General features: G+C 38.5%; 2 protein-coding genes across 11 annotated transcripts in view; one reads left to right on the top strand and one right to left on the bottom strand.

The window, feature by feature from the left end:
- c9h10orf67 (chromosome 9 C10orf67 homolog) overlaps window positions 1-14232 on the bottom strand; it is a 54519-nt gene extending 40287 nt beyond the window's left edge. Inside the window, exon 1 of one of the 2 annotated variants that reach the window (XM_067453670.1) lies at window positions 13923-14232. The gene's annotated coding sequence lies outside the window, so the exon portion shown is untranslated. The remainder of the gene's footprint in view (window positions 1-13922) is intronic. The other variant, XM_067453671.1, reaches the window with a different exon arrangement.
- Window positions 1-17796, top strand: part of LOC137090007 (sickle tail protein homolog) — a 67298-nt gene that overhangs the window by 634 nt on the left and 48868 nt on the right. The window lies entirely within an intron of this gene.

Raw genomic sequence — 17796 nt, 5'->3', positions numbered from 1 at the left:
GTAATGCTGATGTAAGCATAACAATGACGAAAGATGGTTTATGAGTTTATCAGACTATGTAAGTTGACTTTATAATCATATCTATGTTTGAATAAATGAACAATGACATCTGTGTGCTAATGCACTATCAACATTTGGGCACAAAAAAAGGTTTTGGGGGAAAAATGATATTCAGAAAGAAAAGCAGTGATAAAAAGATCTCTGAACTGATGTCAGAGCAGGTGACTTACAAGTTTGATAGTTTGTTTAGGCAAAAGTTTTGAAGACCTGTCACAGGCCTAACCCTAACCTCTAATAAGGTCAGTTTAGCAACCACATGGTAGCTAATGTGTACAAGGAAATACTTTTCAGCACTATTATATCATACATTTTCCACAAACATCAAAACTCTCTTGTGGTTTGACCTTCCAAGTTGGCAACACAATTTCAAAGTTACTTATTTAATTCAGTTATTAGCCACTAGGCTTTCAGATAAAAGGTACAAAAGCTGTCACTGGGTCGGTACCCTTTCAAAACGTACACTTTTGTACCCAAAGAGTGCATATTATTACCTCAAAGGTACATATTGGTACCAAAAGTGAACATAGAACCTTTTTAATACCGTCCCAGTCACAGCTCCTTTGTAATACAAAGTTCCCCAATGGATCTTATTTAGAGCAGCTTAAAACACCCTTTGAAACTACATGCAGATGGGGGTAAAGGAAGAATATATAATTTATATCTTGCAATTCAGATTTTTCTCCTCAGAATTATGAAAAATATGAACTCGGAATTACGTAGAAAAAAAGTTCAGAATTGTGAGGTATAAGCCATGACGTCAAAACCTGGTGGATTAATTCACCACTGGTTCCCTCAAAACTTTCCTATGGGGTTTTTATAATGAGGTTTTTCAATATAGCGTGATGCAGGGATGATGTCAAAACCTGGAAGACTAATTAGCCCTGGTTCCCTTGAGATTTTTCTGGGGGTTTTATCATTTTTCATTATATGAGTAAAATAAAGCCTGTGGTAAATGTCCAACATTCTTAAAAATAAAGTTTTTTTTATTGGCATTTATGGCTCAACGAAGAACCCATGGAACCTTTCATTGCAAAAAAGGTTCTTTACAGTGAAAAATGGTTCTTTAGAAATGTGCTTCATACTAAGACAAAATGGTTATTTTAAGAACTGGTCACTTAAAGTTTTATGGCATCACTACAAACCCCCCTTTAGAACCTAAAGTGTTATCAAGTTTAGTATTTTTTTTAATCATAAATTGAAAAAAAAAAACATTATAAAAAACCCATAGGAATATCTCCAAGAAACCACTTTTTCTGTTGAGTTTTGACGGCACAGCTGCAGCAATCTATTATACCTTATTATTCATTTATTTTTATTCTGTGGCTTCCTGCTACTGCAGAACTGTCCTTTTCTGCAGTTAGGTAGGCTCCGCCCACACAAAAAAGAAATCGCTATTTTGCCAACAAAAAAATGTTTGCAGACATTTTTATTTTAATGGTAATTTATACAAAGCTTCATATATACTGCCATTTACTGCTGTTAGTAAGATTTTTTTTAAAATCTGCGATAATCTACAGATAGAGGATGCGTTATGCTCTATCTGTTCATAAAGCTTCATGAGATGCACCTCTGAGCTGTTTTACCTAGTTGAACATTGGTTGTTGATCTAGCCCTTTACATTTCCCTTCATTAGTAAAAATAAAAAATTCATCTCCAGAATTAAATTAAAGACACAGTTACAAAAAAAAAGTCTGATAGAAATGTATAGAAAATACGCTTAAGGATTAGTTCACTTTAAAATGAATTAGTATTAGAATTAATATTCATCAGCCATCCTAGGTATATATGACTTTCTTTCTGATGAACACAAAAAGCACATCATCCATCAATAATAAACATACTCCACATGGCTGTGGGGGGTTTATAAAGGCCTTCTGAAGTGAAATGGGATTTTGTAAGGAAAATGTACATATTTTAAACTTTATAATATAAAATATCTAGCTTCCGGTGGACTGCCCTCTGTATTCAACTTACGCAGAAAGTTTTTCTTGCGTTCAAAAGAAAGAAGAAAGTCATATACACCTAGGATGGCATGAGGATGCGTAAATCGTGGGGCAATTTTAATTTTAAAGTGAACTACTGCTTTAATGCATTATGACAACTAGTTCAATCATTTTGCATTTAATGACTTATGCAAGGAACTAATGCCTAGATATTTTAAGGGGTAAGACTGTTTAACAAAGAGCCAGTATAAAAGATGACATAAGCAATTTATCATACATGATATGATTGTTTAACTGTTACTACATGTTTTTCAGTTGATGGCCATGACTTATTTGAGTATAGCACTTATTTATGTTATCAGACTCCAGTGACTTTCAAATGCCAAAATACCTTTCTTTCACTTCAATGATTTTCACTCACACTGCTTAGAGAGGTATGAGATTGAAGGCACAGCCTTAGAACCACTGTCCCCTGCTGTCACCCATTCCCTCTGTCAGGTCTGTTAAAACAGAGATTTATTCCAGACAGCACCAATCCTGCCACGCTGCTGAAGATACAGTACATGACATTTCCACAGGCACAGAATCCAACACAGCGTGGACTCTAAGAGTTTTTTCTACCCTTAGAGGCTCCAAATGTGCTGAAAAAGATTCCTCTGAAAAACCTGCAGCACCAATTTCCCCCATGAGCTGCCACCTAATTTTAAAGCCTCTTTTCTTGTGGCTATCTGTGCACTGAACTGCAGTCCATGTTTATGAAGAATATTTTTTTTTCCTATTCAGCTGAACTCCCAGCGGCATTTTTAGTAAAAGTTGCACCTGAGACATCACACCAGTTTTCATGATACCCCTGAAGCTCTGCAACAAGCAGAAATGAGTTGGGTGTGGCTTTTACTTTCGTAGCCAATCAGGGGTGCATTTCCTGAAAACGTTGTTAGCCAACTATGGTCGCAAGTTCCGTCGTCATTAGCATAGTTCAACGAGTCAGTGTTTCCCGAAACCATAGTTCCAACGAATATTTGCAAACAGCATCGCAAAGTTGAGTGGTTGGAACGACAGATCTCGACCTGTGGTTAGAATCAGAGTTTCTTGTTTGCATGACGTGGACTTAATAAATCCTAAACTTGAGCAAAATAAGCAAGCTAACATCAAGTACAATCTATATCTTTACTCATACAAATGTCATTTACGTCTTTTAGTTTGTGAAGAGATTTACAGTAAAGCACTGTTTTAAAGAGTGCGTATATAGTGCTCTAGTAAGTAAGAGCGAGCCTTGATTGAATCTGGAACTATAGCAAAATTTGTAGTAAAATATATAGTAAAAAATCTAACGTTAATTCAACCTTAAATGGATTATTTTCAAATAAGTTATTACCACCTGTGTGACATCATTAACCAGCATGGCTGAACGACAACTTTGCGACAGTATGGTTTTGGGAAACAGTTGCTAGTTGATTTCTTCAACGATGCATTGTACTATTAGGCAGTGAGTTACGTCGTTGTGTGGGAAACGCACCCCAGAATGGTTGTCACACCTGCAATTGAGTGCCACAGTGGTTCTGGAAGTAAAAAAAAAAACGCATTAATTTTCTCCATAGGGGTTAGGTAGAACACAAACCAGCTGTGAGCTACAAGGTTGTAAATCGATGGTATGTTTAATGGGGCTACGGGGTGTTTGTTTTTATTTTAAACTGGTCTTGACTATGCCACTACAATTCTATTTGAGTAGGAGATCCCAGATCACCTGAGGATTTCCTGAACGGCTATTCAGCAATGTATATACTTAAGTCTAAATTACTATAAAAAAAATATTTTTTATAAAATACATGGATTCTAGTCTCATTTGGTTTCACTAAAAAGTTGGCCAAACTTGCTAATGCATGGTAGCAGTAACTATAGTGGGTGACATAACACTTCAAAAGAAACACCACAAAAAAATAAATCAATAGGCCTAAATACAATCAACCCCCCAAATAATAACATTTTCTATACACCACACTAAAACACAAGAAACTCAAACATACACCATTTCCACACCACACTTGTATAGATGGTAGTGAGTAGGCTATCTAAATACAATACAAGTAATGCTATAAGTAATGCCCTAGCTGTAATACACAAAATAAACCATTTAAAAGATATACAATAGACTAGAACTGGGCCAACAAAACAAAACAATGTGGAAAAAATCCAATATTTCACAAAACGATGGAATTTAAAAATAAACCAAAAGAAAGGTAGGGTGTTCCAGTGTCCACCGCTCATCCAGATCAACATAACCATGTGAGGGGATACACGGCTCTGTGCTGATCATTCAGCAACTACTGCTCATCCATCCAAACTTAATCAGCATTGGAACATTTAAATCTAAAAATCAACAGTAGAAAAGCCAGAGCAGACTCCCCAGACCAATTTTCAATTTTAATTGAGCTCTATCTGGTGATAGCCAGATAAGTGATTCACCTCATGGCTGATTCATTTGGTTAATTCTTATAACTTTTAAAAGAAAATGTTTTTTGTCTTTATCTCTTAAGGGAATAGTTTACCCAAAAAGAAAAATTATCCTATAATGTATTCACCCTCAAAGCCATCCAATGTGTATATGCCATTCTTCTTTATTTATAAGTTATATAAAAATATGTCCTGGCTAATCCAAGCATTATAATGGCAGTGAATGGCAGCCCAAAATTTAAAGCCCAAAAAAGTGAATCCATCCATTATAAAAGTAATCCATACAGCTTTTATAGCTTTATAACTTTATCTTCTGGCAGACCATCTTCCATATTCAACTTGCAAAATGCAGTTCAAAACGCTTATGCTATGTCCGGTGTCATCGTCGTGCCAATTCATTTTTTTGTAAGTTGAATATGCAAGGCAGTCTGTCGGAAGCTTGATATTTTACTTTATAACATGTTAAATATGGATATTTTTCTTACAAAAACCCACTGATTCGCTTCAGAAGGCCTTTATTAACCACCCAGAGCTATGTGGAGTACTTTTATAATGAATGGATGCACTTTTCTGGGCTTCAAATTTTGGGAAGCTATTTACCACCATTATAAATCTTGGAAGAGTCAGGACATTTTTTATCTAACTCTAATTGTATTCGTCTGATAGAAGAAGGTTATATACACGGGTGAACGATCCCTTTATCTTATCCCCCAAACTTACTTTATTATCTAAAACATGTTTAGTATAAATTATTTAGTATGAATTTACCCATTTGAGTTTGATACTGCCCACCCTAATTGGTATTGTTTATTAATTCAAAGATCCTTACTGTTTTTGTGCCAATAAATTTAAAGGTTCTCAAAAAAATCTTCTGGAAAAACACATTTGTTCTCTTTATGATTTCCTCAAGAGTTTAAGAGAAACTCGGTGATCTAAAAGATGATGCTTTGGTTTGTCAAGCAATAAACTACCATTAGGAAACATCACTTTAGCAACTCCAAACAAAGCTTCATTCTCAAATCTTAAAAATGTACTTAATCAGCCTACTAAACTGTATATTGTGCACAGAAATTTAAGATGTCTTCCTATTGCTAGTGAAATGAGCTTTAATGCTCTGTAGTTATATAACCTCCCCACATCTGCCTCTGATGCACTAATGTAATACAGGAATTAGCCAGATCTTCATGTGCCGTTACGTCAGCTTAATCAGCAGGAAGCGATATGGTTTGACATCAGTGTGATCTCACACAGGATGTGTGCATGTCTTGTCCCATTCCTCTCTGCTGCCCTGTCCAACCTAATTTTTGTCCCTGCCACTAGCTTAGCTTATTCTCAGTGTTCCTACAGCTTTGGAGCAAAACACTACACACAGAGTAGGCAGAGCACAACAACCTCTTCTAAAAATAAAAATATGAAGGAATAAAATAAAATCCATGTTTGAAATTACAAAGCTTATTTTTTCTCAGTATTCAATCCCGTGTCCACATTAACATTCGTGTCATTCAGTGGCACGTTCTGCATGGAAGAACTGCAGCATGCTGGTTAATATACTGGCCACTTCTGTGCAATTTTCTTATAATGATTTGGAGTTTAAAGCTGCTGTGAGCATGCTAATCTCCAATCGAGTATGTCCATTTATGTAGTTGCTGAGCCCAGGAATATCATAACTCACCGTTGTCAGAACCACAGCTACTTCAAAACCCAAGCTTGCCAAGATCCACACTGCAGAATGCTTAGATTGGCCTCTTCAGACTGAGTTATTAAAGATACACATCCCCCCCACAACGAAAATGGGCTATAATGAGACTTAGAGGTGACTGGATGGAGAAGACGGCAGTAGCTCTTCCTCAGGTTGCACTATCCTTCTTCTCTGAGAATTTATTTCCTATAGTCAGGATAGAAGATTAATTTCAGACAATTTGCCAGCAAAGGCTAGTCTGTTTAAAATAACAATTCTGTAGAGCTGTTGTCAAAGTTTATGTTCAATGATGTGAGTAAAGTCACACTGCAGGACAATTAGACAATCACAATGTTTCACAGGTAAGTGTTGTAACTGGCCAGAGTGGTATGTGGTATCAAATGGAGACAGTTTCCTGAGGTTATCCATTGCATGTGTGGAGGTCATGTATTATTTAAAAAATGGTGCGGTTTGGTTTTTCTGCCTCTTCTCTTTCTTTGCTGTGTATGTTGTTTTTTCGCTTTTCACACACACTCAGACAAGGAATGAGGTGTGTGTGTGTGTGTGTGTGTGTGTGTGTGTGTGTGTGTGTGTGTGTGTGTGTGTGTGTGTGTGTGTGTGTGTGTGTGTGTGTGTGTGTGTGTGTGTGTGTGTGTGTGTGTGTGTGTCCAATAGTATGATTTTGTGGTTTTGTGGCTATTGCAGATAGCTGGTTTTGCTATTTTCAGGGCATTTTTGTGAGTTATGGTCATACCAGTTTAGTAAAAGTTACAGTAAAAGTACCTACAAAATGTAAATAGATGACAGGGGATGCAGCATAAGAAAATTTCAATATGGAAAGAGACCTAACATTAAAAAGCAAACTAAATGTCAAATGAATACTTAAATCTAGCTTTACCTAGAAGGCTAAATCTTGTGAAAATAGTTCACATATATTTATTTACTTCTTAACCTGCACCGGATCGTGGGCGGGGAGTCTGACGCAAGTGGGCGTGTCTCTACTTATAATTACTTTTGTTTTATACAAACTGTTCAATCAACTATCACAAACTATGCATCACTTGAAAGCTAAAACACTCAAGATTCATGTTCTGAACTCGTTTTTGCAATAAATACACCAGAAAGGAAATGGTTAAATTAAATGCTAAAGCAGTGGCTATTTAAACATTAGCATAATAAACGCTACTCATCTTTCATCTCCTGACGTTCAGATCAGATCGGACGAATCCACAAAACAACAGCATACATGTCTGTGTAAGAGTCCACTCTTCAAAATGCATCCCACTTTTAATCCAAAACGACGAAAAAATAAGGGGAAAAAACTAAAAATCCTCCATTGTTTGCATAAGAGTTTTGCATAAGAGTAATCAATCATGTCCATTTTCAATAAAATAGCGATTATAATCATTATTTTGACAATCTCCCCTGTACTGTAGACTGTTCCGTTCATATTAAACAAATAAATAAAATTGTTATTCGTTTTCAGATTTTTCATGAATGAATGATTGAATTGTAGATGATAAGTAAACAATGCATCTTCTGCATGACTTGTGTGTTGCTCTCTAGGAAAACCCTATGAAATGCCTACAGTGAAAAAGAATAAAAGGACATTTATAACTACTGCTACTGGTACTGCCAAAGGATAGGATGCAAGCAATGATTTTTAACTAAAATGGCATGGCACACTTATCTCTGTGATTTTACATTTTTTACTAATCCAACTGTATTACTTTAAAATCGTCACATTTAAGTCACATTACCTCAAATGACTTTCACTTTACACACACACACACACACACACACACACATATACATATACACATATATACATTTATTATGTATATATTATGTATTATTGTATTATATTCATATACATGAATTTTAATCTTATTTTATTGTAGCGCTTTCCATGTCTGTTTCAATCCCATACCCACAGGTGTGATTAACTATATATTTCAAGTGAATAAAACAACATCAATATTTCTGAGATATAATGTGACAAATTGGAGTTTTGGTATTGATAAATTGCTTCAGTTGCCATTAAATTGATTAATGAGTTGAGATTGAGAACAAACCAATGTACATGTAATGTACAATATGATCTCTCTATTACTGCCCATGCAAGAAAAAGCTGATCTGTACACATGAATCAATAACAGTTTATTATGCATCCTAATTTGAAGCTTAAAATGTTTTTATTGGCTTTTATTGCACAGCAATGAAAACAGAATACGTCATCTTTATGCTTGACTGAAACTGTCCTTTTAGATAACTACTCAAATCACTGTGTCAAATCACAGAAGCATCTTGTAGCTGTCATACAAGGACAACACTAAATTTCCCAATGCCTCAACTGCTGCCAAACAAGCCAAATCTAATTGATCAAAAGCCACTGTTTTGAACATGCCACACTGTAGTGGAACCTACGTGACACTAGGGGGCACACCAGTTCATCAACGCCTCTAGAGAGTTATGTATAGAATATAGGGGAATAAGAAATAAAGTTATCATGAGTGACAGAGCTGTTTATGTGTCGTGATGTTCCATGTTAAGAAATAACCATCTGTTACATGGTGTCAGAAGTGGTTTTCAGAACCTGAAGGAACAAGAAGCAAGCGCCCGAGATTAAAAGTGAGTCAACAGAAAAATATGGATCAAATATTTTCGCTGACACCTCCGGGAAGCTTTAATTTCGACGAGCCCAGTGCATGGCCACAGTGGATGCGCCGTTTTGAGCGATTCAGAGTAGCATCAGGGCTTGCAGAAAAACCCTCTGCCTACCAGGTAAACTCGCTTCTTTACATTATGGGGGAGAAAAGTGACGATGTTTTAAATACGTTGCCCCTAAGTGAGGAAGAGAAAAAGAGTTATGAAGGAGTCAAGAAGGCTTTAAGTGAGCACTTTATTGGCAGACATAACGTCATTTATGAGAGGGCGAAATTCAATAGCAGATTTCAACAGCCTGGCGAATCAGCAGAGAGTTTTATCACGGACGTGTATAAGCTCGCGGAACACTGCAAATATGGTGATCTACACGAGGAAATGATCAGAGATCGTATTGTAGTGGGCATAAGAGATGCAAAGCTCTCAGAAAAACTGCAACTCGATCCAAATTTGACATTGGAAAAAACGATAACCCAAGTCAGACAAAATGAAGAAATAAAACGTCAGCAGCCAGTAATTAGACGAGAAAAGTCTGATGTGAAAGAGGTAAACGTTGATACAGTTATGACAAAGAGAACATCTAAAGCAAGGATGACAACAATGAGAGCTGAGGGGGCATTACAAAGAATGCAAAGTACTCATGATGCAGCTCAGAAAATAAAACAGATGGATTCCTGTAAAAGATGTGGGAAAAGTCCACAGCACCCATGGAAAATATGTCCAGCCAGAGAAGCAGAATGCAGAAAATGCAGGAAAAAAGGACATTTTGCTGCAGTTTGCCGGTCAGCTCCAAGACTTGAAGCGATAGTTGATAGTTCTTATGAGTCTGCTTTTTTGGGAGCGATCCAGACCCAAAAACAGGAAAATATGTGGCTACAGAAAATCCTGGTGAATAAAGAACAAATCACCTTTAAAATTGATACAGGTGCGGCAGTCACAGCGATTCCGGCGTCTATGTATTCTGCTGCAAAGCAAGGGAAACTCAAAGATTCTAAAAAGATGATCTTGGGCCCTAACAACACTCCTTTGAAGGTGATAGGTACATTCAGTGCATGCCTGCAAAAGGACAAAAAGAGGATTCGGCAGGATATATATGTGGTAATGGATTTAGTGATGCCGTTACTAGGATTGCCCGCAATCCAAGGCTTACAGTTACTGCAGCAGGTAGCCAACATGCATGAACCTGGTGAGCAGTACAAAGCAATGTTTCCTAAAGTCTTCTCGGGTCTCGGGAAATTAGAGGGCAGCTACACGATCAAATTGTCAGAAGGAGCTGTTCCATATGCACTTTCAGCCCCTCGACGAGTACCTCTGCCGCTGATGGAGAGAGTGAAATTGGAACTCCACAGAATGGAAGAAATGGGAGTCATTAGACGAATTGAAGAGCCCACCCCCTGGTGCGCAGGAATGGTCGTTGTGCCAAAACCGAACGGAAATATCAGGATTTGTGTTGATTTTACAAGGCTGAAAAAAAATGTGTGCAGAGAAAGACACATACTGCCAGCTGTGGATGAGACTTTAGCGCAGCTAGAGGGAGCAGCTGTGTTTTCAAAATTAGATGCCACATCTGGGTTCTGGCAAATACCCTTAAACGAAGACTCGGAGCCGTTAACAACTTTTATTACACCCTTAGGTAGATACTGCTTCCGGCGTCTTCCTTTTGGGATATCTTCGGCCCCAGAGCATTTCCAGCTCAGAATCGCACAGATCGTTGCAGGATCGACTGGAACTCTTTGTCATGCAGACGATGTCCTAGTGTTTGGAAAAGACGAGAAAGAACACAATGAGAGACTGTATGAGGTATTGAGAAAGTTTGAAAAAGCAGGACTGACGCTGAACGACAAGTGTGTGTTTGCAGTCAATAGAGTGAAGTTCCTAGGACATACTGTAAGCGCCCAAGGGATCGAAGCGGACCAGGACAAGATTAAAGCTATCGTCAACATGCCTGAGCCACAGAATGTGGAAGGAGTGAGACGCTTCATGGGAATGGTTAATTATGTCGGGAAGTTTTCACCTCATCTGCCGACTCTCACAAAGCCACTGAGAGACCTGTTAAAAAATGACAGCACCTGGACATGGGATGCACAGCAGAAAGAAGCATTTGGAAAGGTAAAGAAAGAACTCAGCTCACCAGCTATACTGGCACAGTATAGTCCGAACAATGAGACTGTAGTTTCAGCCGACGCTTCATCCTATGGTCTTGGCGGGGTGCTCATGCAGAAACAGAAAAATGGGGAGTGGAGGCCTGTTGTGTATATCTCAAGAAGTCTAACACCCACAGAGACACGATATGCACAAATTGAAAAAGAAGCTCTTGCGGTAACATGGGCATGTGAGCGGCTCAGTGCATATCTGCTGGGATTGGAATTTACGATGCAGACCGACCACAAACCCCTAATATCTCTGTTGGGCAGCAGACCAATTGATGACTTACCTCCAAGAATTCTTCGGTTCAGACTGAGGTTGCTCAGATTCAGGTATAACATCATGCATGTCCCTGGAAAACAACTGGTCACTGCAGATGCATTGTCACGAGCACCAGCTGGACCTGAACAATCAACAGAAAATGAAAAATTGGAGGATGAGTGCAGAGTTTTTGTGGATCTCATATTTCAACAAATCCCTGCGACAAAAACAAAACTGAAACAGATTCAGGAAATGCAGAATGAGGATCTTACATGCCAACAGCTGAAACGGTATACACTAAAAGGCTGGCCAGAACATCAGAAATCAGTGTCGGAACATCTCATGCCATACTGGTCTCATAGAGCAGATATCCATGTAGCTGATGGGATTCTACTGAAAGGAGAACGGCTTTTGATTCCAAAACCCATGCGGAATGACATGCTTGAGAGACTTCATCAGGGTCATCAAGGAAGAACGAAGTGCATTGCGAGAGCACAGCAATCTATATGGTGGCCTGGTGTAATAAGAGACGTAAGAGAGTTGGTGGATAGGTGCGACATCTGCTGTCAGCATTCACAGCAGAAAACAGAACAGTTGATGCCAACACCGTTACCAGCGAGACCCTGGCAACGTGTCGCAGCTGATATCTTTCAATGGGAAGGGGGCCATTATCTGGTCGTGATTGATTACTTTTCAAGATACATCGAGGTTGCGAACTTACCAAAACTCATAACAGCATCAACAGTGGAAAGGCTGAAGGTAATCTTTGCCAGGTTTGGAATTCCTGAAACACTGGTGACAGATAACGGTCCACAGTTTGCATCATGTGAGTTTGCAGAGTTTGCACAAGACTACGATTTTGAACATGTGACAAGTAGTCCACGTTATCCGCAGAGCAATGGAGAGGCAGAGAGAGCGGTGCGAACAGTGAAACAGATGCTCAGGAAGAATCAAGACCCACAGAGAGCTCTTTTGGCCTACAGATCGACTCCCTTAGCTCATGGGATCTCGCCTGCAGAACTCCTGATGGGGAGGAGAATAAGGTCAACGGTTCCAATTACACCTAAATCTCTCACGCCAAGATGGCCAGATCTGAAAATGTTCAGAAGGAAAGACAGGATGTTAAAAGAGAAACAAAAGGAAACATTCAGGTCCCGCCACAGAGCTAAAGATCTACCAGTCATCATACCTGGACAGAAAGTGTGGATAAGGACTTCAAAGTCCACTGGAACAGTTCAGGGAGAAGCATCAACACCCAGATCGTATCAGGTAGAAACTGAGGTGGGAACTTTGAGAAGAAACAGAGCCCATCTTACAGTTCTTCCAGGACCAACTCAGCAAGGCGTCCATGGAACAGTTACACGGTCGGGTAGGATTTCCCGTCCACCAGAAAGACTGGACTTATAAGTGAATATTAGCATAGGAAAGACCTGCTGTCAAGAAAAGGGCAGAATAATCCCTTCAGCAGAGTCAGGAATGTCCAGGCAGTCTACCCTGGCTTCCAGCTTAGGAATAGAAAGTTCAAGGTTATATGTTGTGGAGATTGTCGTTCCAGCTGAGAAAGAAAAATATGCAACTATGGGAATATAAGTATACAGAATAGTAAAGAGGGGTGTTAAGACTAAAAGGGGGGGATGTAGTGGAACCTACGTGACACTAGGGGGCACACCAGTTCATCAACGCCTCTAGAGAGTTATGTATAGAATATAGGGGAATAAGAAATAAAGTTATCATGAGTGACAGAGCTGTTTATGTGTCGTGATGTTCCATGTTAAGAAATAACCATCTGTTACAACACTGTTCCTCTTTATAGCTATATTTGGGTTCATGTCTGAGCCTTTGTCTCGACAAACACTAATGTTTTGAGTGCTTTTTCATTTTCATATATATAGTGTGTGTATATATATCTTTCTGTAAAAGTCTTTCTGTTTAATACAAGTCTTGTATGATGTAGGCGATTTTAAAAGGATGCGCATTTTGCAGCTGGATGCATTGCATTGTAGCCATTTTTTGTTTCGTTTCGTTTTGTTTTATCAAGAGCATTTTCAGCCACTGATAAATTATAGATTTTAGATTGCATTTGTCACTGGTTAGTCCGCCCAGAAAGTCTGGTAATTTGGTATTGTACCCTGCCTAGCCCACAGGATGGTATTATGTCTTGTTTTTGGCATAGCATAAAAAAAGAGTCCCTCATTCCTGCTCTTTTACCCACATCACCATTGCTCCCTGTCTCTGCCCAGCCACAAAACTCTACACAGGAGCAAACAGCAGAGGAGTGATCCTTCTCAGGACCATAATGAATTTCTCCTCCTCTCATCTGTGCTTTTTGTAATGTGTGCTGTACGCGCTCACTGAGAGTGTAGTGAACCATTGCAGCATGGCAGTCCAGAGGACCCTGCTCCAGGGCACAAGTGAACTAGATCAATCAGCTTGGCTTTGTCAACCTAGGAAAGCCCTCCACCACCACCGTTACATCTGTGTCACTCCCTGCACTGTGCTTCTTTTAGGTGCCACATCCTTTTGGCAGCCTTATTTTGTTTTAAATCAAAACACTGACTGAGACAGTTCTTCAAATACATATTTTCTCCCGCAAATCAGTGCATGACTGACTAAGCAATGTAATTAGCAGTTATTTCACACATGTCAGTGCACACACCACAGCCAAATTCTGTCATACATTGACAAATACTGTTTCTGACAAAAAACAAGAATGTGCTTACCTCTGTGTTAACTTCAAACACAATACGTCTTTCGTGGAGTAGCCTACATTGTGGAACGTAATAACTGCAAAGTCAAAACGGATCAAGTCCAGCAGCTGTCAGGGAGGAGTGTACAGTCAGGACGGTTTAAAAGATGTCCTGATGCTGACAGGAGTAGTAAGTTATAAGTTATATTTACAACGAGCCTTCGAGTCATCTCCCACCACAGGTGTAATTCACGTTTTTAGAGTCGCAATCCCACACACTCTCTACAGTGCAAATTTTGCATTGCCACTTTTGCTTTGAGATAGCTTGAATATCACCACGTTCAAAATCCATTCCCTTACCGCGCTACCGTCAATCATCATGAGTCATCACATCTCACCAACATAAAACACCGTAAATAGTGGCGCAGGTATGACATCACTTTGTAACCCAAAATGCAGAAACGATTTACCATTTAGAGTTTTTTTAATACGATTTTGATTAAATTTCAAAAAATAGTCAAAAGCTCTGTAGCGAACAAATACACCACAATTACTCCACATTTGTGATTTTTTTTTAAAGCGGTTGCTAGCTACTTGCTAGCAAGTCGCTAAATGGGACTAGGGGTGGTTGAGGACATGTCATTACGCTGAACAGGTAAGAGAACGCTTTTACAGCCTGATTATGCTTAATTGTGCTCTGATAAACTACTTCACTCAAACTTTCTGGGAAAATGTGTTTTGATAAATAACTTTACTTCTACTTTATTTTAGGAAAGTGCCTTCACACATCGGACATTTTTTACTTCCCACGTCTGAAGTTGTGATTGTGATTTAAACTGTAGCCAGGCCTAGTCTAACTATGGTTGTACAGGTAGGCCCTACTTTATAACCAAACTATTATAATAACAGTGTCATGTTAATTAGGCCACCTCTGTTAATAAAGGTGCACTATGTAGTATTTTTGCAGTAAAATATACAAAAAACCCTATCCCATTGTTATATATTTTGTTCAGTTGAGTACCTACAATATCCCAAATGTTTCCAACTATTTGTAAATTGTGAGAAAATTGCTATTTTTACTGAGGCCCGGGACGTTTCAGCATAGCGTCTGAGGAAGTCGCCTGTCAATTGCGTCATATCCGCGCTACCCTCGGTTTCGGGTTTTATTTGGCAGAAGCGCTTTACTCTTGGAAGTGTGAACAATTGAAGGCACAGAGTAACGTCATAACATCATTTTCAACAAACTTAAATGTATCTAATATTATAAACAGAGTTGCATTACCTCATAATCATAACTGGAAGAGCGTAAATAGCGCAGGTGCCCGGCGAATGTGTCCCGTCCCGTCATGATAAAAGTCCCGGTGCTCGCGAGGCGGGTATTTCGCTCCAGCGGCCGTGCTCAGCTCCACAACACTCAGTCCTGCTCTGCTTTACACTACAGTAACGTTAATAACCGCATCCATGAACGTGATTTCTGCCTGAGTCCTATCCACTGGCTGTGAGGTGAAGACCACATGTCCCAAGATGCTGCGCTCAAACTTTGCGTCATCAAACTACGCATTTGTTTTGAATAGGCGCCCTCTAGTGGACGGAAAGTTGCATAGTGCACCTTTAAGTATATCGCTGCAAAGGAATCCAACTTCACCGTATGTATATCGGGTCATTGTTCAGTCTCTTGTAAGTTACATGGTGTGCAGGCTGCAGTTCACTTAATGGCCACCGGGGTCACGAATATCAAGGCTTTCTGAATTCTACATAGTCCCTTTGAATCAAAAAGTTGTTAAATATGGCTTGAAATTATATTGTAATGTTGAATGGCTATAATTACTAAATGCATCCCCAGAAATTAAAGTAGAAAAAAAAAACATTTGATAGAGAGACTGGTGCTGGTATCAGTGATACCCTTTGATGCCATTAAACATATATTTAAAATATACTATCTTTATTTTTTTTCTACATTAATTTTAAACAGTGTGAAAATATGCATAACAATGTAAAAACAAAATACACATTTTAGTTTTATGTGTAATTAATCATTAATAACTGTGCAAAAATAAAAATGTGCCATTTATTATTGGCAGCACTATATTGACTGTCTAATATAAGATTCTCTAAAACAAAACCAGACAGGAACACTGAAAAAAGCTAAGTGAAGCTGATTTTCAGTCAATTCTCCTTTACTAAAACCCGAAGTCTGAAGAGTTTTGTGAGTGTGTCTTGTATCCTAGAGACCTGGTGTATTTATACCATCCTTATGGGTTAGCTTGGAAACAGAATACCATTAGTGAAGAGCTTAGAGGTGCAAACTTGGCAGTGGCAGCGCTTAAGTTTCTCATTGGTTGAATAAAGCTGACCTGCTCAGGGACTTTTTTTCTGTTTTGTTGCTGTCTATCTAATGGTGCTGAAAGAGGAATTACTAAAAATATGATGTCTTCTGGGCAGCCCTTCATATAAATGTCAGATTTTGCCCATCGGACTGTATAGCTGGACGGTTTTCGCTTTGTTCTCAGTTTTTCTTTTAAATGTTAAAAGTGGCCGGAGAGAGTGGACTTGGTTGATTGGAAAGTTGCATGATATAAAAAGTGCAGTTTTAAAATTAAAGCTGCTAGATGTTATTGAGATTAAAAAACTATTAACATATAGATCATGCATATGTTATAAAGAAATAGTTCACCCAAAAAATGAAAATTGTCATCATTTACTCACCCTCAAGTTTAAGAAAAAATATATTGTTAATGGCAAAATTTACATTTTTAGGAGATCTGTTTATGTCTACTGTTGGGGGACATTCGTAATACATTTTGTAATAAAATATTTTTATGTTCTTTGGCAGTGGCAGATTACAAAGATATGTGATGTCATCATTACCATTCTGTGGTGAATCCGTCTGCTGTGAAAACATTTGAGATGATTCAGGCCAGTGGCTCTCGCCATCATTTTCATTTTGTGTTAAACTTATGAGATATGAAAAATCTGGGGCATGACATAAAAATACAATAAAAATAGATTTGCTAAAACATTTTTTTATTTTTTATTTTAAAAACTATTAATTTATTTTTCCACAAAAAATATTTATCAACACAAATGTTTTCAACATTGATAATAACAAGGAATGTTTCATGAGCACCAAATCAGAAGGCATCTTTAAACAGCAAATTTGGCACAGAAACCAAATCTGAAGCGGAATAAAATCGCAAAGATGTGTGTTTACACAGACTGTTTAATGCTTCTTTGAAGTGGCATAAATGCATTTACACTGAATCAAAATCGTTTCAGCATTGGCTTTGATACTAGGGGCTGAGGTCAGACCCGGTGTATTTTAAGTCTGCATTTATGCGGCACAGAGACTTTTGAGCAAGTGTGTGTGTGATTTAGAGCAGCCCTAACTACTCAGTTGTGTTAATAATGATATCTGAAGGATCATGTGACACTGAAGACTTCTTTTAAAATACATTTAAACATCTTAGCAACTCCAAAATGTTTAATGTTACAGTATAAAATAATGTTGTGAAATACTCATTATGTAGTAAGCATTGTTTCTTTGGCTCAAAGCCTTGTTGATTTGTTCGTTCTCACTCTGTCTGGGGGATGGACAGGAAGAGAGGGTGGAGGAACCAGCTACGGAGCAAAACCATTTCCAATTCCTCCAAACAATGGGCAGGTGTTGAAAATATTATATGATAAACAATGAGGAGTGGAATTTTAGCATCTTCTGCGAAACGTCTTCCAATCATTAAGGTGGGGATGCAGTCAGAGAGTTCAAAATCTGCCCTACTGCTTTAAACTTTGTTAAAATTGCTGTTGAAACCTCTGTTGGTGTCTGTTCGGGGTCACAGGTAGGGTTTGTTGGTGAAAAACGACCCCCTTGCTGACAGAATAAGAGCTGTGCTTTGAAACGGGAAGGAAAG

Source organism: Pseudorasbora parva, chromosome 9 (assembly GCF_024679245.1).
Source record: "Pseudorasbora parva isolate DD20220531a chromosome 9, ASM2467924v1, whole genome shotgun sequence".
In the NCBI taxonomy this organism is placed as follows: domain Eukaryota; kingdom Metazoa; phylum Chordata; class Actinopteri; order Cypriniformes; family Gobionidae; genus Pseudorasbora; species Pseudorasbora parva.
Note: the sequence above shows the minus strand (reverse complement) of the source record. Positions and strands in the feature narration are given on the sequence as shown.